The 23,768-nt window shown below is 40.7% G+C and overlaps 1 pseudogene; it reads right to left on the bottom strand.

Moving 5' to 3' along the window:
• LOC148134916 (uncharacterized) overlaps positions 1-18,788 on the bottom strand; it is a 29,775-nt pseudogene extending 10,987 nt beyond the window's left edge.
• Positions 18,789-23,768: the final 4,980 nt, after the last annotated feature.

Below are 23,768 nucleotides of genomic sequence, written 5' to 3'. Positions count from 1 at the left end.
CTGTGCATTTCTTTGGTCTTTGTTTGTTCTTCGTTTGGCTTATCATCAAACGCTCAAGTTTATTTTGGACTCTCCCACCATCGTGAACATCGTTCTTGCATCTAGCCTGTCTAGTCATTTTAAAATTAAGCTGTTTTCTATTATTTCTCCCGTTCAATTTTCTAAACTCCAGGTAATACTTTCTTAGACAACCCAATCTCTCCACATATGTCAAGTGTGTCAACCCAGGAAGCATTTCGATAAACATTCGCTACTTTCACTGTAGAGCAAGAACCTCCTTCATATTTTAAGTATTCTAAAACAGCTCAGAATATTCCATTTATGGCCTAATTAATACGTTGGAAAATGGATGCAAGGCAATTTTTTTTCTGGCACTCATATCCTTTGCCCGATCAAAAGCCAAAATACAGCTTGCCTTCTTTTGCACGTGCTGCACCCGTACTGTTATTTACTCAGAGACTAATGAACATGGGCCTCTCTGATCAGTGCTCTCTCTCAAACTGTACTCAATTAAATGCGTATATGGCGAAAGTGAGTACTGCAGATGCTGGAGATTAGAGTCAAGTTCAGACTCGTGCTGTAAAATCACAGCAGGTTAGGCAGCATCTGAGGAGCTGGAACATCGATGTTTCGGTCAAAATGCCTTCATCAGAATTAGAAAAAGAAATTACATGCAGCCGACAAATAGGAAGACATAGCTGGGGGCAGGGGAAGTGCTTATTGGTGCCTATGGAGAGGAACTGGATTTCTATGGTGAAGATGACGTCTTGGGAGCCTGGCACACGGAAGTCTTGGAGGAGATGGAGGGTAATGATGGTGTTCGGAAGGTACGCTGGGAGTTCTTGGACTGGGGGAATGAGACAATATTGGAGTAAGTGAGGATGAATTCGGTGGGACAGGAGCAGGCTGAGACGATGGGTCAGCTGTGGTAGTCAGGCTTGTGGATCTTGGGTAGGACATCGAATCGGGCTGTGCGGCGTTCCCGAAGTATGAGATTGGAAGCTGTTGGGAGTTCCATTGAGGTGCTGAGGTTGTGCATAGTATGGGAGGTGATGATTTGGTGATGGGGTTATCGTCAAGAGGGTGATAGGAGGAGGTGGCTTCAAGTTGTGTCGAGATCAGTGCGTCAAACTACCACTGCACGCACCCACTTCCTCCCCTCTTTGTGCGCTGGTTTAATGGTGAGTTAAGGGACGGAGCAGAGGGAGTGGAGGGCTGCATGTTCTGAGTGCGCGAGGTTAGAGTGGGAGAAAGTGTAGGATAGATTGAGGTTGTTAATATCTCGGTAACTGTTGGAAATAAAGATGTCGAGAGCGGCTAATGAGGACGGAGTGTCCAGGTGGGTGGGGTGTGTTGGAGATGGGCAAAGGGGTCGTTGGAAGGTGGGCAAGTGGCTTGCTGATTAGCTTTTGCCCAGAAAGCCGATTTACCTGCTCTGGGATGCTGCCCGACCTGCTGTGATTTTCCAGCATGACTCAAATCTTGACAAATAATTATGTGACATTTCAAATAGTAGTCTGCCTGCCAATCTTGGCGAATAAATCCCATTATGTGTACACATTCTTCCGCACATGCCATACATTTACATACGTGGTTGGAGGCTCACACTGATGGTCTTACCTCTGCTTGGTGAAGAAACGTTTAGAACAAACCTTCCAGCGTAGCGAGCTAACTTACAAACATATCATAAACCGAAGCTACATTTAACAAATATCACGAATTTACATTGTATTGATCCTGCCTAAATAACACAGACACATCTGCACATCCTCCTCGCTGCTCAGCCTTCCAGCCAGCACGAACGACACCACAATTTGCTTGCTCACTCTGTCAGCAAGGCAGAATACATCTATCTGGTCCTGAAGACTTTTCGACCAGTAGTGGTGCCAGGCGGTTGAACACTTTCCTATCTCCATTAACATACAGCTCAGTTGTGCAAAATCGACATTTTAAACTACGCTGTTGCTATCATTTTTCTAACTTTGCAAAGTCCACATCAAACTTCTCATTTATTATCTCGGTTATAAATTGATTCAGGGAGCAGCTAAACCTATTTGTTCCTTATACACTCCCCTTTATCCTTCATTAACCTTTCACTGTTAACATATTGAAGACTTGTCTCTTCTCTTTGATTTCGTGCACCTGGCACTCTTTCCTTATGCTTCCTGTTAGCCTTCTTTATTTTTCTCAGTATGGCTCTACACAGTTGAAATACTCTGGCGCATTGGTATTACTAGCATTCTTTCAGTATGTATCATATGCCTCTTTTCCTTCCTTATTTCCTCCATGATTTCCTTAGTCAATCGGGTATATTGTTAGGCGTAAAGTGCCTAATGGATAACATAAATTTTCATCAGAATGAGTAAAAGAAGACGTGAGTTTTTATTCAAAGCCATGTTTTTTTTATTTAAGCTATTTCAGTTACAACCAAACTGATGAGTAAATGATAGAAGTATGGAATATCTGCTCTGTGGAAACGGCTATTTAGTCCATTTTTTTCTGTACTCGTTATTCGAAGTGCTTTCAAATTAGATCCAGCATTTCTATTGTATCCGTGTAATGTGATCTACACAGCCTGCACATCGATGAACACAATGGACAATTTAGCATTGTCGTTCCACCCAACATGCATATTTTTGGAATATCAGCTTTAGTCTGCTATCTTACATGATGTCAGACATATTCAACAAGCGAGCCTCACTTCCATTCTTGCATTGGAGTCTGTTGTGTCAAGGCTGGCAATTTACAGTCCTGTCTCAGCCTCCTGAACATGAGTCTGAGATGAAAAGTTCTCCCTGGCTTGGAAAAGTTATCGACATCAATACTATTCTAACATACTGCACTGCCCTCTCTGATGACTCTCCCAAGCATGAGTTCGGGCATAAACTCATCCAGGTGTCTCTCTCTGATTTTCCTCAATTGTTTGTTCCCAAGCCATCTGCGGTCATGGAAGTCACAACCGAGACAGAATTGACTTTTCTTTTATTAATCCTCAATGTTTCATTCACTTAATTTTCTTCTATTGTTCTTGTCCAACAAACAACTAGCAACTGAACCTTAACTAACTGGTTTGAATGTATCATTTCTAAGCATCAAAGTACATCAGGATACTTTATCCTGGAATATCCTGTCTTTCCATTTCTCATAGCTATATAGCTACTTTGAATGCTGTATTCTCTTTTCAAATTGTCCTATGATTTATTAAATCTTTTATCCACCAAAACACTTTTCCAAACAACTTTCCCCAGTTCATCTTTAAACAGGGAAAGTCTGCACTTTATCAGTCTTATTTCATAAACGTTGTAAGATATTTCTGCTTTACCAACTTAATATTTTTATTAATTACTTTATGATTGCCTCTGATTATGATCCCCCACGCTGACATTCTTCAATTGGCAGCCTCGTTTGCAACTACTATCAGTTCCTCTCCAGTACGATTGGAAATCAGCCCTTGGCAATAAGGTTCACCAAGAGATGGTTCAGTGGTTGGATACCAATTATGAGAAACGTTGTCCATGAGGAAGTGTGCATGTTGCTTGTATTCCTCAAAGATTCGATGAATAAAATTCTGTGTATTTTAATATTCATGATTCTTTAGGGAATAGAGGGGGTATGCGATGTGGACAGGTTGTACACCTTGTTAGAAAGTGTAACATTAGAATCTCTTACTTCAGAATAAAGAATGTCAATTTAAGAAAACTTGGTGGAGGACTTCCCTCCCTTATGTTATGACAGGCGAGAAATGTACTGTACATTGACGAGAGTTGAAAAGCTAGCAAGGACTGACCCAAAGTGCAGCTTGTCCTGAGCAATGTAACAATGTAACACTTGATCAAAACAAAGAGCAGCAGTTGGGTTGCTATAAAAAAACACACTCAAATTCGGCCAATTAGTTTAAGTTATACCCCAATATATCAAAATCCAATCAAATTTGTATTTAGTATTTTGATAATATTAAAACAATCTTATGGTTTAGATATAACATCGGACAGACTGAACAGTTTGCGGCAGAACTGCGAAACACCAACAAATCTAGAGCGCTAGCTGAAGAGCTCTCATCAAACTACCTGCCTGTGGGGGATTTCACGAAGCAAAATATCGAGGCTGCCCTGAGAGAACCTACAGCGGAAAATTTACAAACAAGAATCGGCAAAGCCAATTGGTTTTGAAATGTAATTTTCTTTTGTCAGTCTTAATCTCTTTCTTTATTAGACGAGTATTGTAGAGTGTGAGGAGAAAGATAGATTTCGCAGAAAGCAGTTCGATATAGTTGTTGGTTTTCATATTGTCTGTTGGTCTTAAAAAAAGAAAATTGTTAATTATTATATAAATAGTGACCTCTGGCATAGTTCTTTGCCTCTTGAATTTGAACAGGTTACAGCACTGCCCGCGTGATTTCTCTGTGGCTGGTTTAAATTAGCAGAGGGGATTATCCCTTGTCGTAATGCTTGGAGGGTCTCGAATTTCTGGATTAATTTACCACACACATCTGTGGATGTTGGATTCTTAAGTGTATTCAAGACTGAGATAACATGATTTTATGGGGGAATTGAAAGGTTATAGGGAAATGGCAACAAGGTAGATTAACTTTAAAATACTTTAATCTTCCCGACAGCCTACTGAGCAGATCATTCGATCAAGGCCTTCAACTTCTGTCTAATATCAAAGTGCAGAATTTAAAAGGCCTTTCTCGGAAATTAAGAGATAACCTTACAAACACAATTGAACTGTTTCATACTTTTGAACGAAATTTACAATGTTCCTTCCAATACACAGCAATCCAGTTTTGAAAACAGTGAATAAAATGCATTCCTTTGATAGGAGGAAATTTATTTCTGTTGTTGTTTGTTTGTGGCAGGGCTTTTATGATCGTTTTGATGGTACGTGATTACAGAATTATGTTGTTTTGTTTTATTAGTCTTTATCTCTTTCGATCTGTTCTCATAATCACGACATTGCATTTTCATTTAGTTTTGTTTGTAATGCAATACACGCCTGCTAAAATGTGGAGAAGGATGTTTCGCTTTGCGTTCTTGATTTGGCATTGTTTTCCCTTGGTCAGAATAAGCTTCTGCGTTAGAAAGTCTAAACCTGTTTCAATAATTTGTTAATTATTATAATGATGACACTCATTTTTCTTGAGAGATGGTACAACATGGAAACAGACCATTCGATGCCACTCATCCATGTCGACCAGATATCTAAGTTAGGCTAGCTCCCTTTGCCAGAATTTGGCCCATGTCCCTCAAAACCCTTCCTATTCATATATGCACCCTTATGCCGTTTCAATATTGTAATTATATCAGCCTCCAAAACTTCGTCCGGCAGTTCATTTCAATCTCTAGTTCTTGTCTTTCACTTTCTCTATTTCGCCTACTCATGCCCCTCATGATTACAAAAACCACTATTCGGTCATCCCACAGTCTCTTACACTCCAAGGAAAACACGCTCAACCTATTCAAAATTTACCTGTAACTCAATCCCTCAAATGCTTGTAACATCATTGTAAATTTTACTGAAACGTTTCAAGTTTGACAACATACTTTCAATTGGACAGAGAACAAAATCGCAGACAATAATCCAAAAAATTGCAAAACAGACCGTTCGAATTATGCTGGGATTACTGAGTGTGTAGTTTTAAATTTCAGATTTGACATTAGATTTTTAAGTTGTATTCTGGAAAATCAATATTGTCAGTTTTATGTATTTTCAGCACATGTACAACAATGCAGTCATACTACAGTGAAATAGATCCTTCAGTCTGAAAGGTTTACACTTACCAGGCATCCCAATCTTATCCTGCCTAGTTTTAGATTATAATTCTTTACAATGTGGAAACAGGCCCTTCGACCCAACCAGTCCACACTGACCCTCCACAGAGTAGCGCACCCAGACCCATTTCACCTCTGACAAATTCACTTAACACAAGGGGCAATTTATCCTGTTAAATTCACGTGACCGGCACATCAATACACTGTGGGAGGAAACCAGAGTACCTGGAGGCAACCCACGCACGGGATGTGCAAACTCCAGCGTGGTAGTCATCCAAGGCTGGAATCGAACTTGAGACCCTGGTGTTATAAGGCAGTATTGCTATCCAGTGAGCCGCCAACTTTAGTACAATCGATCACAGGTGGCAATGTGTGAAGCTGAATCATATGTAGTTCACTCAGTGCAGTGTCGGCAATACACCATTGACTTGTTTGACTGCTTCTTTATAAAATTTGAACTTTCATTCCAGCACTTTCGTTTTTTCCCCTTAAAATTCGTTTTCTCCATTTCGCTTCCTGTTAGAGAATGATGTCGAAAACAGTATTACTTTTGGTGAAAGGTATCGTGAGAGACGTAGATGAATTTCATTGCTTTTGCTCTTTGCTCAAGATTGTTATGAAGTTGTAAGTATGTGGTGTCCCTTTCAGAGAGAATGTTAAGCTGGCAAGCACAGAATGTGCTGACAAATTTTAAAACGTAACATTTGGCTGTGAAACAAATAGCTTGTTCTGAGTTGCCATGGGACATTACAAATTCCAATTTGGCCAATCAGCTTAAATTATGCTCCAAGATATCAAAATCCGATCAAATTTGAATTTTAATGTTTCGGTGAAAACATTCCATTCAGAAGATCTGATGCATTCAGTTATATAAAATCGGACATTTTGAACAGTTAGCGTGAGCAGCAAAGAACACCAACATATTGTGCCTGCAGAGTCGGTCTCTGAAAAGTATCTTTTCATATGAAATCTGTGAAGCACTAGACCGAAGAGAAGAAGACCAAAGTATACAGGAAATCGAAAGGAGAATGGTATTGGAATTCACATGCTTGGTTCAACTTAATCAGAGATTTTTTTTATCGGATCAGTATATTCCTGTGGAGTGGGACCGAGGCAAATTGGTCAGACTAGTGAGGTGTACAAGGATAGATAGTTTCGATTTTTCTTTTCATTTCAGTTGGATTTGAAGAATAAATTGTTCAACTTCTCTTTTTATATAGTAGGCCATGGTTGTTATTTTCCAATCATACTTTAAAGAATTACGAGGTGAGGTGAGCTTTTCTGAGTCTGGTTTAAATTAGCAGAACGTTATACAACGTGATGAACCAGCCTAGAAGCTCAAGTCCTTGATTTGAACCGGTCAGTCAGATCCAGTCTGAGATTTGGACAGATTTGAATAGATTTGCGGGAGAAACAAAAAGCCTAGTTGGTTTAAACACTTGCAGGTTAGTGTCTTCTTTTTTTAAAAAAAATATAACGTAGACTAGACAGTTTGTTTAATTTTGTTTAAATGTGGTTGATTAAATTAAAAATGAGAGAAATGCCGCTGAAGATTGCTAAAGACGTTCTGGGGTTTGAAGATGACTCCCAAATTTCTCAGGAAAGTTTAGAAGGAAAGGGAAAGAAAGACGTTACCTTTAGAATTAGTAAACAATACAGAATTGGGTTTAACCAAGGACAAAAGTAAAGCGGAAATTGTAATTAAAACACTTAGGTGTGCCAGAGAAATAGACATGTGCAGCAGCGTTCGAAAGACATTAAATTGCAGTTGAGAGAAATGCAGTTACAATATAAACAAACGAAAAGTGAAGGAAAGTGAAAAAAATCAGGATAATGAGAGAGAGGGAGAGTTCTTATCTGAGCAAAGAAAGAAGGAGAGAGGAAAGGGGGAGAGAAATAAGAGAGAATTTTGAACTTGAAAAGATTTCAGTTAGTCTGAAAAGTCAAGTTAACAGGATAGAGTTTAAAATAGCATGTATCTCTAAATGTCAAACTTTACTACATTGTGATGCGAAAGAGTTTGAAGCGTTCTTCCTTGCATTTGATAATTGGCGACGCAGATGTAGGGATCCGATGTATTGTGGGTAATGTTAGTTCAGACTAAACTGGTGGGCAGATCTAGTGAGGCATTTGCAGCGCTTTCAGATGCGGTACCCAGACGCTATGAGGAGGTCAAACATGTTAACTTAAGTTCTTATGAACTGGTACCAGAAGCGTCTTATTCTGTGGTTCAGAAACAGAAAGAAAGAACCAGGTCAAACTTATGTTAACATCGAAATAACTAAACATAGTTATTTTGAGAGATGGGGACAGGCCTTAAAACGAGATAAGACCAATGAAGCGCGAAGAGACATAATTCTGCTGGAGGATTTTTTTAAAATGTCCCTTCCAGATGTGACAAGAATTCATGTGGAGTAACGGAATTTTCAGGAAGTAGGATAAGCATTAGAGTCAGCAGATGAATACAAGTTGGTGCACCTGCCAAGATTCAGGAAAAATAGGTCACCCCGTGAGAGATAGAAGTTACTAGCAGGTGAGATCTGACATTATGAAACAAAGAGTTGAGAACACTCGTCAGTGTATACCACAGTTCAAAGAAGAAGCTCATGAGCTTATAAAGTAGGTGAAAGGCCTCAGGTACTTCCACTGTGATAACATGTTATATGGAATCTCATAGCGCTGGTCGTCACAGAAAGGCACTGCAGGAAGAGTTGTCATAAAAGAAGATAAGCCAGTGGCACAGTGAAAGTCGGAAAGGAACACCCAAGACAATTCATGGAACTGCAGAAGAGCGTACAGCTTAGGCAAGGGCTGAGTATGGAAATAGAAAATGATCTCAATAAATAATTCGCCTTTGTGGACAACGTTTACTCGAAAGAACAGGACGAGAAGGTTCCAGAGGTTATACTGTTGAGAGACGCAGGATCTAACCAGTTTCTAACAGTAAGAAATGATTCTTTCTGAACTGTTATCCGAGAGATTGGTAATTCGTGGGGCAGATGGACAGAAATTTAACAATTCCCGTCGAAAGATCAGGGGGATGCCAAATGATGACTGGGGAAGAATCATTTGAGTGATGAATAGAGTGTCAGGTCCAGGAATCCATTTGTTCTTGAGAATGGTTTAGCAGGGTCCAAAGTGATATTAACACCCTTTTTTTGGAGCTGCCCAAGGAACACCAGAAAAAAGAAGAGATAAAAGAAAAAAATACGTGTACTTTATCCAGACTGCGTGGTAAGAAGTTACACTACCCTAAGTTACAGCATGAATCAACAACTAAAGAGAAAGGTAAAGGAACTTTTGTTCAGTTAGAGGCATACTGTTGGACTGAATGGAATAGGACAGTCCTGAACAGGCAGAGGGTCAGTCAGAAATATTTGTTCTGAAAGGCTAAGGGATTTGCAAAAAAATGACGACAATTAAAGACTTGTATTCTGATGCATGCACCCAAAAGGAGGCAGAGAATATACCTGAGGTTTATTGTCTGAAAGAACGAGGGAAGCAGCTGTTGGTTACTGCTCTGCAGAGTGAGGACTCCGATATTGTGGAATTTGATGCATCTCAAATTTGATGCATCTCAAATTATTTAACAATGACGAAGTCCTTGAGGCATGGGTAAGTTAGTAAACTACCTGTCTCAGGAGGAAAGAACCCAGTTCAAATGTTTGTTACAGCAGTATGACTATATATGTTGGAATACGTTGGGGAGGACTAATGCTATTGTGCATGAGGTAGACAATGGGAATACTGTTGCAATAAAGCAACACCCCAATTCGCTTAATGATTTCAAAGCCAGGCTGTTCCGGAACGTGGTGGAGGCCATTCTCAATGAAGATATCTTCGAACCGAGGCAGAGCTTTTATTCTTCGCTGATCGTCTTAGTTCCAAACTTGCTGAGACTCAATGATGTTGCATGGATTGTCAGAAGGTCAACGCTGGAACAAAATCAGACTGATATGAAATACCGAGATTGGAGGACTGTATCGAGAAAGTGCGACAAGCCCGTCAAAGTATGAAGTTGGACTTGCTGCCTGGTTATTGGCAACTGCATTTATCAGAGAGGACAGAAGACATTTCTGAGTTCTTAACCGTAAATGGAATCTATCACTTCAAAGTGATGCCCTTTGGAATGAGGAACGCACCCGCCACATTTCAAAGGCCAGTGAACAGAGTTGCAACTGCGTTAACAAACTGTTGAATCTGTCTGGACGATGTAGTGATCTTTCGTAAGTCCTGCACATGGCAAATTTGGCAGAGCTATTTGAACGAGTATGAGAAGCAAAACTGATAGTGAATGGAAAGAAAACTGAATTCGCGAAAGCAGAGGTGACGTGCTTGCGACACAACATCGGTCATGGAAGGTTGACGCCATGGAACGCAAATCTGAAAGCCATGAAAGAATTTCGAAGACAAATCTCGAAGAAACAGATGTTTTAATTTTAGGTAAGAAGTGAATTCTATCGGAAATTTGTTCCAGGTTTCAGCGGTGTAGTGGTACTGTTAACCGCTTTCCTGAGGAAGAACACAAACCTTCGGTGGACAGAACAATGCCAGGAGGTATTTGACCATTTGAAAGCATCCTTAACCACCGCTCCAGTTTTAACGACAGGAAACTTCTCGAATCCCTTCAATGTTGCTATCGATGCTTGTGGCATAGGAGTTGGAACTGTACTGCTGCAGGAAACGAGGATAGGATTGAACTGCCAGTTGCTTATTTTTCGTAGAGACTTAACATCCATTCGAGGAAAGACTCCAGGATCAAAAAAGCAACTATTGAGTTTGGTACTTGCTGAACAACATTGAATGTGTATGTCATGGACAATGAGTCCGAGACGGTTGTGTACATGGATGACAATCATCTAACATTATTGAAAAGCTTGAAATACCGGAATGTGAGATTATTTGTTGGGTTAAACGTTGCAGACCTCTCCTTTATGCCTCGGAGATGTTGTGGGTCAGAAGAATGTAACTGCAGATGCGTTGTCGTGGATTTAACTGACAAAACGTATACAAGATTGGTATACTTTCAATGTTATTATGTATACATATATATGTTATACATAGTTAAAAATCACACAACACCAGGTTATAGTCCAACAGGTTTAATTGGAAGCATACTAGCTTTCGGCGCGACGCTCCTTCATCACCTGATTTCCTTTTTTCACGGTCCATGTGCAAACACTTAGCAACAAGCAACTCTCCTCTAGAGCCAGCTGCCCATTCAGTGAAAGAATCATTGTGTTATTAATATTGCATTTATTCTATATCCTACGTACGTCACGAAGAATAAATCCATCATTGCTCTTCTGTACCATGAATGAAACTGACTTGAACAAAGTGATACATGGGTAGCATGAAGGGAGGTGTTGCTGTTGGGTTAATTGATATCAACGTGTTGTATTTCAATAAGGGCAGGAAATTAGTGAACAATCAAATAATCATCAGCAGAGTCCTCATCTTACTCTCTGACGTTCGAGAAAGGGAATCACAGAATTGCATTTGACGATCTCTGCATCTCATTCTTACTGGGATATTCACAGAACTTTCTCTCTCACAAGGATATTGACATACACTGCGTGAGATCTACACCAGGTGAAATCACATGGTATTAGTGTGAACTGGCAAGATGAATACAAAACTGGTTTCGTCATAGAAAATAGAAGCCAGCAGTGGAAGGATGCTTTTAGGCATGGAGAATTGTTGCTCGTGGTGTTCCACAGAGATCAGTGACATGACATGTACTAAATGTGTTGTACAATAATTTTTTGGAGGAATAAATACCTGGTCTAATTTGTAAGATTGCTAACTATACAAAGATTGTTTAGTGAGGATGTTTGTTATAGAAACAGCATGATATAGATCATTTAGAGCTGTGCGAAGTAAAAACATGACAAATGGAGACTAATCTGGAGAAATGTGAGGTGATGCAATTTGGAAGACCAAATTGCAGGTGGAAATTATACAGTGAATGGAAGAGCACGTACGAGTACTGGTATGAAAAATGATCTGTTTGTACAGGTCCACAGATCATTGAAGGTATCAGCACAGGGAGAAATGGTAATCAAAATGGCCTACTGCATGCTTGCTTTCATTGCATGTTGCATTGAAAATGAGAGTTGTCAATTTATAATCCAGCGTTATAGAATTTAGGCCAGTCCACACTTGGAATATTGTGCAAGAGTCTGGTCACCACGCTATAAGAAGGATTAGATGCTTTGGAAAGAGCATAGAAAGGGTTTATTAGGCTGTTTCCTGGCCTGAGGGAAGGAAAGCTATGAAGAAAGGGCGAATAATTTGGATTTGTTCTCACTGTAATGCTGGAGTGTAATGGGTGATCGGATACAAGTTGACGGTGTGGAAACAGTGGAAAGTATGAGCGTTTTTTCAGGGTGGAGGGGTAAATTTCTTGGGAGGCACAGGATCAAAGTCGAAAGGTAAGTTTAAAAGAGATGAGCGAGGCAAGTTCTTCATACAAATGATTGTGCATTCCTGGACCGGGTTGCCAGAAGGGTTGTTGAAAGCAAACTTTAAGAATCACCTGGACGGATACATGAATAGAAACGCAATACAGAGGTATCGATGCGGGAGGTGAAGACAGTTTTAGTGTGGAAGGGCAAAATTTGTCGATTCAGGAATCGCAGATCATAAGGCCTATTCGTGAACATTGTGTCTTGTTACTGGAACATCCGAAGACCACAGTTGCTTACGTTCTGTTCCATCTTCTTTGTAATTACCAGTTCCTTGACTCCTATCATTGTCTTTGTCTTGAAAACATCCCTACCCATCAGTCATTTCATGTTTATGTGATCCCGAACAATTAACGCCCTTTTCTCCCCCTTCTCAATCATCTGCTAATATCTCAGCAAAACTCTAATTCCTGAGACCTGTATCAGGAGAGGGCTACCATGATATCAACCACTGCACAGAAACTGACATCCATCTCAGCTTTTACTTTTCGTAGCTGTCGATATATTCTATACATCTTCCAATGTTTCTCAAAGAGGTCTCACGGAGTCAGAAGCAGTGGGTTTCCAGTTCACCTGCTCAATCTTCTGTCTCAGGTCCAGTCTGTTGTGAGAGGCGTCAGTCTCTGGAGACCTAGCACTTCCCATCTCATAGGACACACAGTGCAACGATCGCTGTTATTTTTTTTGTTTGGTAATATCATACATGGAATAATGCAAAAACATTGTGATACCATAGATGCATATTGAAAAATTTTCATGAAAGGAGTTGAACAAGAAAAGTAGAGGAGCATTTCTAACAGAGTTTATAGCAAACTGTTTCGTATTTGTGTTCCGCCAGTTCCGTCATAAGGATGGTATAGCTTTTTTGGAATGAGCAGAGGTTCGGAACATAACACATTTACCACATCCAGGAACTGCGTCCAGATACCACGATAGCTGTAATGACACCAATATACTGCTGTATTTTCACATATTCGGTGTGTTGAGATAACAGTAGCTTTGTAAGGCTGGATTCGATAGAACAAGTTTTACCTACTGCAACCAAGGCCATGGCACCAAAAAGACCAGCACATCTTTGTTCCAAGTACATTCTGAGAGTCAGCTTTTGTATCAGTTTCAGATTCCACTCTCTCATGTTCCGAGCCTCTGTGAGTTCAATGACATTCTTTTGTCGCAGATTCTGTGTTGGTCTCAGAATCTGCAACAGTTTCAGCGTTTTTATTAATTTCAGGGTCTGTGTGACTCTCAACATCTGTACTAGACGTTGATTTCATATCCGGTTCTATACAAGCAAAACTTTTCTAAGGTCTCTATCATTTTTAACGGCTTTAATAGTTATAGGGTTTGTCTTACTTTGAGGTTCTGTATTAGTTTTAGAACAGATAATCATTCCGTTTTATGCATAATATTTGGTGAAGTGTTTTCTCATTTCGCTTACTCTCCCATCCCTGAGATATTGTTTGAACTTTCGATAACTCCGCTGTGCAAACGCCTAAATTTCTATTTAAATGAAGTATCCACATCCGTCAGATTACCTCCTCACTGTTTTTCAACGCAGAACTGTGAGTTTATTTGACACTGTCGGCTTATCAAGAATCCCGAAACATTTCATGTCCTGAAGACACAGATAATCTGCCAGCGCGAACAGTCTCCAATTTGCATGTGTTGTTAATGCGGTTTTGGAGAATATTTAGTCTTTAACACGCATGAACAATCCACTACGTTCAATCTGAGAGTATTCTGTCTTAAAAATAAATCATTATTACTTCCCTATCTTGCTTAATAAAAAAAAGTGTGATGCGCCACAGCCTATGACACAACGAATACGTTACTGCATAATTCTGGTTCTATCCGTTTCTCCATCACAGCAAATATCTCAATGTATACCCTGGTGTGATCATAAAACTGTCATTAATTTCTTTTAAAGTCTGTCTTCATAATCGACGACGCTTCCAGATCTCCAAACTCCCTTTGCATTGCGTCCTGAGTCTCTGTACGCCCTTTTGACAAATACATGTCGCCTGCGAAGTTGAACTTCCTACACAATATCACATCGTACTGGTGTTGTTGTCAGTCAGATATGCAATGAGTTGGGTCCTGATGAAAGTATTATTGCCAATCTTTGAATGTTCTTGATGAGATTGAGTGAGCAGGTAAATTTATTGGATCTCCAAAAGTGACAATTGTGGTGGTGTGGAAGTAGCGTCACTGGAATGTTTTCCTTTATCTAATGGGGCATTAGATGGAAGAGTTGGCAGGCCATGTTACTATTGTTTAAGAATTTAGTTCAGCCATGTTTGAAATACTGCATACCGTTCTGGTCGCCAGATTGCCAAAAGCATGTGGATACTTTGAAGTGGCTGCACAGGAGCTTGTATGGAGGGCGTCATGAAGGGAGGTTGAGCAGCTTATGATTATTTTCATTATAAAGACGGAGGTTGAAAATAGTTACAAAACCATGAGACGTATCTTCAGGGTAAATAGCAATAAGGTTTTTCCCCAGAGTGGGAGATTCAATTACCGGGAGTAACAAGTTCAACGTGACAAGGGAAATGAGATATGTGTGGAACCTTCTTTACCGAGAAGTTGTGGAAGCGGAAGTGGTCGGGCTGGGAACGATAGCGTCATTTTGTATTATGCAGACAAACATGAATGGGCAGGGTGCAGAGAGATAAATATTTTTTTAAAAAGTCGACAGGTATAAATAGAGGATCTCGAATAGCACAGGCTTACAGAACCGAAGGGACTGTTGCTATGTTGTACTTTCTTTGCTCTGATTTTTTTCTTTGAATGTCAATTTACCATAAATCCATCCAACGGGTAGACACAACAGAAATGGAAGCAGAGCGATAGACAACAGGTTTGTGGTTTCACTGTTAGATGTTAATATGGAATCCTTGCCTCATGACCTCTTGGAACATGATGTTGACAAGGGACATATCAAACAAAACGTGCAGAAAGGAAATTTCTTGGTACTTCCTTATCATGACTTTTGTAATACGTAAGATGCCAAGAAAAGCTTGTTTTGACGAAAGTGCAGATAAGCGCAATCGAAAACATTTCAGAAGAAACATCCAAAAAATCTCTTTAAATGGCCAGCGGACTAGGTTTAATGAATGGCTCCCATCCTGTCCTACGTCTTATGGCGATCTAGCAACATGCTTCAAATGGGTGTTGCGGCCTTTGACAAAAGGATCAATACCTGCTGATTCACATATTCAAGCCCTTGTCATGCTACATTAAATCTTGTCTGCATCCTGACACTCTTCATCATTATACCATAGCGTGGTCGTCTCGTTGGAGTATCGTCTCGTGGCAGAGAGGTTGTTGATATTGATTGACAAATTGGAAAACAGCACAACCCATATTCATGATCCAGTCCTTTGGCAATTGGAACAGAGGATGCAATTACTCCAGTTATTGCTGAGAGGCTTCAAGTCACATTTTGGAGTGGATGCGAACTTTTAAATATCTGACTTCAAGATTCCAAAAGAAAACTGCATAATTCCTATTACACAATATGTGGCTACCCTATTTTGTCATTTGCAAATTCTAGGAAATAACTGGTGACGACTGTTTGAGGATAAATACACATCTGACATGTTGCAAGTTTTTTTGACGTCCTTTGTTAGCGTCACGACCACTGAAAATGACCATAGAGCACAGAATAGGACAGCACAGTACCTGTTGTTCAGAAGTAGATCTGACGTATTAACCGGTCATAAAAGGCTGCAACTTTGGAATATAATGCAATAATTCTGAAAATTACGGACTTTGTATCGATATGACGAATACAATTGTTCTCTGTCGAACAAAAGTCGACGTCACTGAGTTTATTAGAAAACTTTCTTTTTAATAATTCATTCTGGCATTAATCCGTGACCAGCTGACTTGGGGCTTGTGATCGCTTCAAAAGGCACGATGTACTCAGGGTTGATCACCGTAAAGATAAAATGACGAGCAGATAAAGGAATTTTTCAATCATTGTTGGGGAAAGGATGATTAGATTAGTGAATGCTGTGGGGCCTGAGTACCCAATGCTCTGAGAGAAACATATGGAGACACAGAACATTCTTCACGAAGTTAAACTTTGTCATGTTGCCGCCCTTACCTGGTGTCATTATCCTAACTAATCGTATTAGCTTACGTTGTCTTTCAGACTAATCATTTTCTGCCACAATGGCCTTCTACCTTACACTTAACCTATCACATTTCACAACGATTATTTTAAGCTTTAGCTAATCTGTCACGTGATTTGACTAGCCTATCATATTATGTGTCCATTACTCTCAGCATTAGCTCATCTATTGCTCGTCTGTTACATGATTCTATGCATTGCTTCGTCAATTTAAACATACAACTGCCAAAGTAATTTTCATATTAGATGATTCTATGCATTGCACTATTAATCTAAACATACAACGGCCAAACTAATTTCCATATATTCCCCCCTTTGAGATCTATTGGTCTGACGTAGAGAAAGAATACAATGAGCTGGAGGAGTAAAGGCCAAACTGGTAGTTACAGTCCCAAAAGCGGGAAGGAATAATTCCACGATCCAATTCTCAAAGGATTCTCCTCCGTGCCTGGTGTCAATGGGCCAAAAACACGTCACTCAATATCCAGAATAGGAAAAATAACCCAAAGACTCTCACAATCTAAGCTCGCATATGACACAAATATATTCAGGCGTATTTGTCTGGAAAAGGCTTCAGCACGTCAGTAGTTATGAGATCATAATAATTCAGCGTTGGAGTATTATTTGAAGAGGGAGATGTTCGGCAGAACCACAGGAAACTTCCGTGCAGTGAGGCGTACTAAAACAAGTCTCAGAAGAGGTATAGCACAGCAAGAGACAACTGCAACAATATTCATCATGATACCTGCAACAATCCCAATCTTGGCGAGTCAAGCTCCCCATCCTTACTAAACGCTATCCAGCCAGTGAAAAAAACTGATGGCCGGGCCCTGCATTTTCCTTAAGCTCTTGTCTGAGATACGTCAGCTTATCCGTCGCCTTAATAAATGTTCCCTCCATGTTAGTATTATTGGATATGACGGTGCAGCAATGTTTCCCAAACATCACACCTTTTTTGGCTAACAACCAGTCCAAAGGCTATTTCACCATGTCGTTTTGGTAGTTGCATCCAATTGCTCCTCCAAGGCTGAGAGGGCATGATCAGTGGAATTTATGAATCTCTGCTGGTTTTAAAAATGCAGTTAATCCATTCTGCATTTTTGTGAAGTCCGGTAGGAGGATGAAGTGACTCCCTCCTGTGGCGATTTTGCTTCGAGCCTTGAATTTGAATGGTGATGCCACTTGGCTGACTGATACTATCAATTTGCATTGTAAGGTCAGGGGCGCTCTCCCGTCGCCGCCTGTGTAAGTTGTTCGTAATAGAGAGTCAATGTGGGCCCGTAGTGACACATCAACCTCAAGGTGGACCAGAACACGAGTGCAGGTCAAATCCCAGCCAGAAGGAAGCGTCGGACCCTACCCCTCTTCCAAGCCACACGCCACCAGGTTTCTGCTAACGTGATGTGCAGCCAATTCAGAATGAACCATAGATGTGGGTCATGGCTTCAGAAGTTGTGTCAGTCCGAAGGTGAAGTGTGACCCCACAATGGCGTACAAAATGGCCTACCGGCACAGAGACATTCCATCTAAAACAGTCAAATCTTAAGCCTTTATGCACCGTGAAAGTAGCCATGGGGAAGGTCTGATGTCTTTTACTGGTAGACTAAGCGGTACCACAATTACACAACTGTCGAAGTTGCTGCCTGACGTTTTCATTCCGTTGCATATACGTGGAATCCTGCATGAGGAGGCACCAGAGAAGGTACTTGTGTTGCACCGGTGATGACACGTCATTCAGTCAATTGGACGATGGGTTTGTTGTTGTTGCCTTTGAAAGCAAGTGGAAGAGTTATTGGGCAGAGGAGCAACGAAGTATGATGGTTTCGCCTCAGTGCACAGGAAGCAGTCCTATCTCGTCAGCAATGCTGCCGTGTAATTTGCCCATTGTTACCACTGGTTACTACAGTCAGCAACCATGCTTGAGGAGTGGGCTCCACACTCCTCATTCCTCTATACCGTTTCCCTAGGCTTTGCAGGGCATTGGCATTATCAAGCGAGATCCACCATGACTGGCAAGTCGATGGTCTACAAGTCTGTACACTCATAGAAAGGTTCACGACTGGGGAATGTCTCATCATTGACCACACCTGGACCATCCCAAGCCATACAATCAGGAGACAGACCACCTTTCACAGACTAATTTCTGATAGTCTTGGAGGCGTAATTATCGGAGAAAACCTCACTCACCAACTGCTCATAGTCTCGTAAAGGGGTATTGATTTGCAGCATGTTCCCTTCTGGCTCTGCAGCTCCTTCCTCAATCTCACCTACCTCAGCTCTGGTGTCAGTCAGCATCTGCGGGACACCTCTAGTGTAACGTTCCTCCACTTGAACGGCTATGGGCAAGTCGGTGCTCAACGCGGAGGGCCCGTCTCTCCTCGGCTCATTCCAGTTTCTCCGGGAAACGCGCATATACCTGGTCTCCGGGTCTAATATGTCTGTCCTCTTTGTCAGATAGATTCATATTCACAGTTAGTTGTTGCATGTACAACTTAACATCTAGCTGCAATTCTTTCAAGCTAGGTCCTTCATACAGAACCCTCCATTTGGCACTGGCATGGTCGACTGGTAAGTATTTATTGCAATGGCACGTTTTTCATGCAATTCGTCTACATGCGCGAGCAAATTAGTGCGAGCGGCAGCCCATTGAGCCATTGTACTTACGCAAATTTAATTGAACTTAGATTTAAAAGTTCCGTTAATCCTTTACACCATGCCTTGTGACTGGGAATGATACACACATCTAAATCTCGGCTTGATCCTCAAATTCTGCAGCACCCATTTAACCACTCTTTGTATAAAGGCAGACCCATTGTCTGAGTTGATCTCTGACGCTATGAGAAACTTGAGAATAACTTCATTCGTTAAAAATTTCTCTCCTGTGGCTGTCCCTGAGTCTTTAGATGGAGTTGCCTCTACCCATCTATTGAACCTGTCGATTACCACAAACATATATATTTTTCCTCTCAACGTCTTTGTCATGTCCACATCGTCAATCACCACATGTTTAAATGGTCCTTCAAACACAGGTATGTGACCTATAGGGGTCGAGATTCCGTTTTTAACATTATTCTGAACGCATACCTCACATTGTGAAAGGACGTAATCCACAGTCTTATTCTTAATCTCAAAGTGGTTGCACTGAGTCCTGCCTGTCCCCACTTCCAGGGTCCTGACAGGAATGGGTTATTCAGCATTAATCGTTGAGTGGACACCTGAGGTAGGTTCTGCCCCTAGTGGGTATGCTGGTACTAATCGACCTCTTCCAGGTTGACACATGTGGTATAGGGTTCCGGAGGTCTCACGACATAATTGCTGTTTACCTTTAGCTTACATTGTGGTTCATTCCAGTTCTCGAAAAACCCAGTAGAAAACCACTTGTCATCACATTAGCAACCCGAAATTCCTGGATAAATTCATATGGTTTTGCCTGTTCATGTTGGTGACAGCAGAAGGAATGCATTGCAAAAGCATAGGGTTTAACTAAGATGAGTCAGCTTCTCGATCATTCTTCATTTTTGGGATTTATGCCACTTTTGTCAGACAGGTGGCCACTTCTTTTAGCCCTCTTACAAAAGTCATTCGGATTCAGTTCAATCGCAGAATTATGCTGCCTTTACATCTGTATCATTGTTTGGACATATTGAGCAAATTGGGCCAGTTTCTCCTGACAGGGTTTGGTTTAGGAAGAGAACTGTAATTCCCGCCATCGCCCCTTGTTTCAAACGACTCATGCCACTAACCCCAATGACAGCAGCTATGAAGGTGGATACCGATATTGGATTCTGCATCTTCAGAGCACGGGAAGGTTTATTATCGTGGGATGGGCTGGGAACAGTCAGGAGATATTAGGGGAAAATCCCCATCGCTTTCATCAAATAGTGTCTGTATGCCAGACATAGACTCTGCATTATGAGTAGAATGTAAGTACTTTGTTTTTACAGCGTTTTTAATTTAACTTTTTAATGTATGCATATTCCTCAAACTTAGTGTTCTTTTACATTCTCCCAGCTTTTTGGAGATACTTCTGCTGAATACACCTCTACCCGTATCACATGCAGAGTTATTCCAATGGCCAGTAAGGTGTCTTTTCATTTAGTATTGGCGTTATCCTTCCATTTTCTAATGACGAATGAATCAATGCTGCCATGCTTCAACTTAACCATGAGGTAATGACAGAGGTCACTGACAATGTGTTAAGGTATAAAACCAAACGATCCTGCCAATCAATTCTGAGTCTGAAATTCAGGGCTTATCCAATTGGTTTATAACTATTCATGAGTACAATCATTATCAATAATTGAAAGATGGAAACTGAACAAGCGACTAAAACATTTTAAAAGTCACCAATGTAAACTGGAAATTTATTTATTCAAAACTAAATTTAAAAATGTAAACTTCACATAGTGTCCAACTCTACAATCTATTATAATTGCTTGGTTCTAATCCCTGCATTCAAATCGCTGATTTGGTACCTGAAACGGTTCGGACCAAACGTTTCTCAATTACAATGCGACAGCATGTGAAAAGACTGCAGCTATATTAAAATACCTTGTCTATTTCCATGGTATCAAAATACTTCTAATCCACAAATATTGGCCGAACCCAAACACACAGATATGCACAATAGGATTTTAATACTTGTTACATGATTTTCACAGCATAATGTTCAACCAAAACTTATTTTCTCAGTGAGAGAGGCAAATTAATATAGAATAAAGCTACAACTGGTACTCCATAATAACCAATGAGATGTAACATCTTCAGCGGAAACAAAATAGTCCGAAACAAAAACAAATCATTTCTGCTAGAATCATTTTCTGAAAACTATATTATTGGTTTGTGATATTTAGAATCTGTCTTCATATTTTCAGTTTTACAATATTTAACGATTATTTAAGTTCACGTAATTCCTCCACTCAATCAGCAAATATGATAGTCTGAGATGATATTCGTCAATGTTAGGTATAGTTTATTATTTTAAATGAAATTGAGCTGGGACCTGCTCTCATCCTAGGCCAGAATGATTCTGCACCTGAGGCCACGACTTAGTGTGGCTGATTTTACTTCCTTTAACCAATTATTTCATTCGTCCAACAAGTTGGGGTGAAAGGTGTGAAACTGATTAGATTAGATTAGATTACTTACAGTGTGGAAACAGGCCCTTCGGCCCAACTATTCCACACCGACCCGCCGAAGCGCAACCCACCCATTCCCCTACATTTACCCCTTTTACCTAACACTATGGGCAATTTAGCATGGCCAATTCACCTGACCTGCACATCTTTTTGGACTGTGGGAGGAAACCGGAGCACCCGGAGAAAACCCACGCAGACACGGGGAGAATGTGCAAACTCCACACAGTCAGTCGCCTGAGTCGGGAATTGAACCCGGGTCTCTGGCGCTGTGAGGCAGCAGTGCTAACCACTGTGCCACCGTGCCGCCCACAAATCTTTGGCAGCCACATGAAAATATGGGGAATTTGCAAGCAAGTTTGTACTGATGTTAAATGGTCCAGAGTCTAAGGGGAAGACATATTTCTTTTTAAAAAATAGGATCGTTATGTCGTCTTCGTCCATATTAAACTGATTGAAGGTAAACAGGGTTGGATTTCATAGAAGCATAAAAATGTGGTTAGTTAGAAGTTGACAGTAGAGCTGACTTGGTCCGTAAGAAGAACGGGTGGGTTAATATTTCATTAGTATTACCATTTATTCATGAAATTGGTTTTTCATAATCCCTGGTAGTTTCCTGAATCCCTCAAAAGAAATCGTCCTAAATTTCCAAAATGCAAAATAAATTCGAAACAGTCCTGTATGTTGAGCTCCAGAAATAAAAAACAAACAAACATTCAATCACCATCAACCAAAGGTGCATTCAAACTAGATCACAAACAGTTAACCTTTCTGAAAACTGCAAGGATTCACACGCACGGACACACCCACACTCACATGCACACTTATTTGAGAAGAGCGATCATTCTTTTAGTATGGGGGAGCACTTTATCCATGCTATCATCTTCATCCAGGGACTACCCTTCAGATCCTGACCATTATTCCATCTGCAATTAATCCCAACCGTCCCGTGCTGCTACCGGTCAGGCCTTCCTCTGAAAACGCTTTTCTACCCCATTTTGCCCCTTCTATGGCTCATTTTCCATCTGGGCCTATTCAATACTCCGTTTACAGTTTAGAAAATCCGCGTAGAGCTTTGTTCTCGTACTGTCCGAAGGAACCTGAGTTCCTCGTCTAAATTTCCCTTTGTGTTTTTGCCTTTTTCACTTGCCCCCAAAACACCTTTCTCTCTTTCTGCCTTTCGTTGATTAACCCCTTCACACCCTCCCATCTCTGATTCAGTTCAGCTTTCTCGTCCTTGTCCTCAACCAATTCAATTTCTCCTTCTATTTCCACCGTTCCCTTTATCAAACGTGATGGCTTTGTGGTTTCTGTTATCGAATCGGTAGAAGCTTGCCCAGTTCGCCTAAGTCCCGACTCAAGTAAAGTTTATCTTTCTGAACTCCACTTTCCACAGACTTCTTTTTTGTTTTTTAGCAGCCTGCCTGGTCACGATCAGCTTTTCTATCTCTCATCTGAAAAATGTTAATATTTCTGCCTCCCATTCCCTTTTGTACTTCCTCTTTTTAGTTTTACCTTTTGTTTGTGGTTCTTAATTAAAGTGAGCGGCATGGTTGTACAGTGGTTCGCACTGCTGCCTCACAGCGCCAGAGACCCGCGTTCAATTTCCGCCTCAGGCGACTCTCTGTGTGGAGTTTGCACATTCTCCCTGTGTCTTCGTGGGTTTCCTCCGGGTGCTCCGGTTTCCTCGCACAATCCAAAAAAAAAGTGCAGGTTAGGTGAATTGGCCATGCTAAATTGCCCGTAGTGTTAGGTGAAAGGTTAAATGTAGGAGTATGGGTCTGGGTGGTATACGGGTCGGTGTGGACTTGATGGGCCTGTTTCCACACTGTAAGTAATCTAATCTAAAGAAAACCCTTCTATTTCAACCTGTTTATATCAAAGGTGCATTCTTTGGCCGTTCTGATAGAAATTTCTGAGTTTTCTCCCCATTTTTCTGTGAAATTACAATATTATTTTTTGTGACTGGGAATTTCTTACTCAATATTTCAACTGTTCTCCCTTTGGTGATGTTTAAAATTACATCAGTCCAGTTATCATACTGTAATTGTCTTGATACTACTTAACAGTCTAGCGGCGCTTGGGAAAATGTGGTTATTCTCAGTTATTTTTACTTTAGTCATCTATTACCAAATTGCAAGCATTCAATTTTAATCAGGATCAATAATACTAACGATGAAGTAGTCTTTCCTGACTTGTTCTGCCTGTATAGAGCCCTTCTATTTCTAGACCGGTATCCATAAAACATTCCTTCCTG

The sequence above is a fragment of the Chiloscyllium plagiosum genome, unplaced genomic scaffold (genome assembly GCF_037043375.1).
Source record: "Chiloscyllium plagiosum isolate Xiang-an unplaced genomic scaffold, Cpla_swu_hap1 HiC_scaffold_52, whole genome shotgun sequence".
Classification (NCBI taxonomy): domain Eukaryota; kingdom Metazoa; phylum Chordata; class Chondrichthyes; order Orectolobiformes; family Hemiscylliidae; genus Chiloscyllium; species Chiloscyllium plagiosum.
This window is presented reverse-complemented; position numbering and strand designations above follow the sequence as displayed.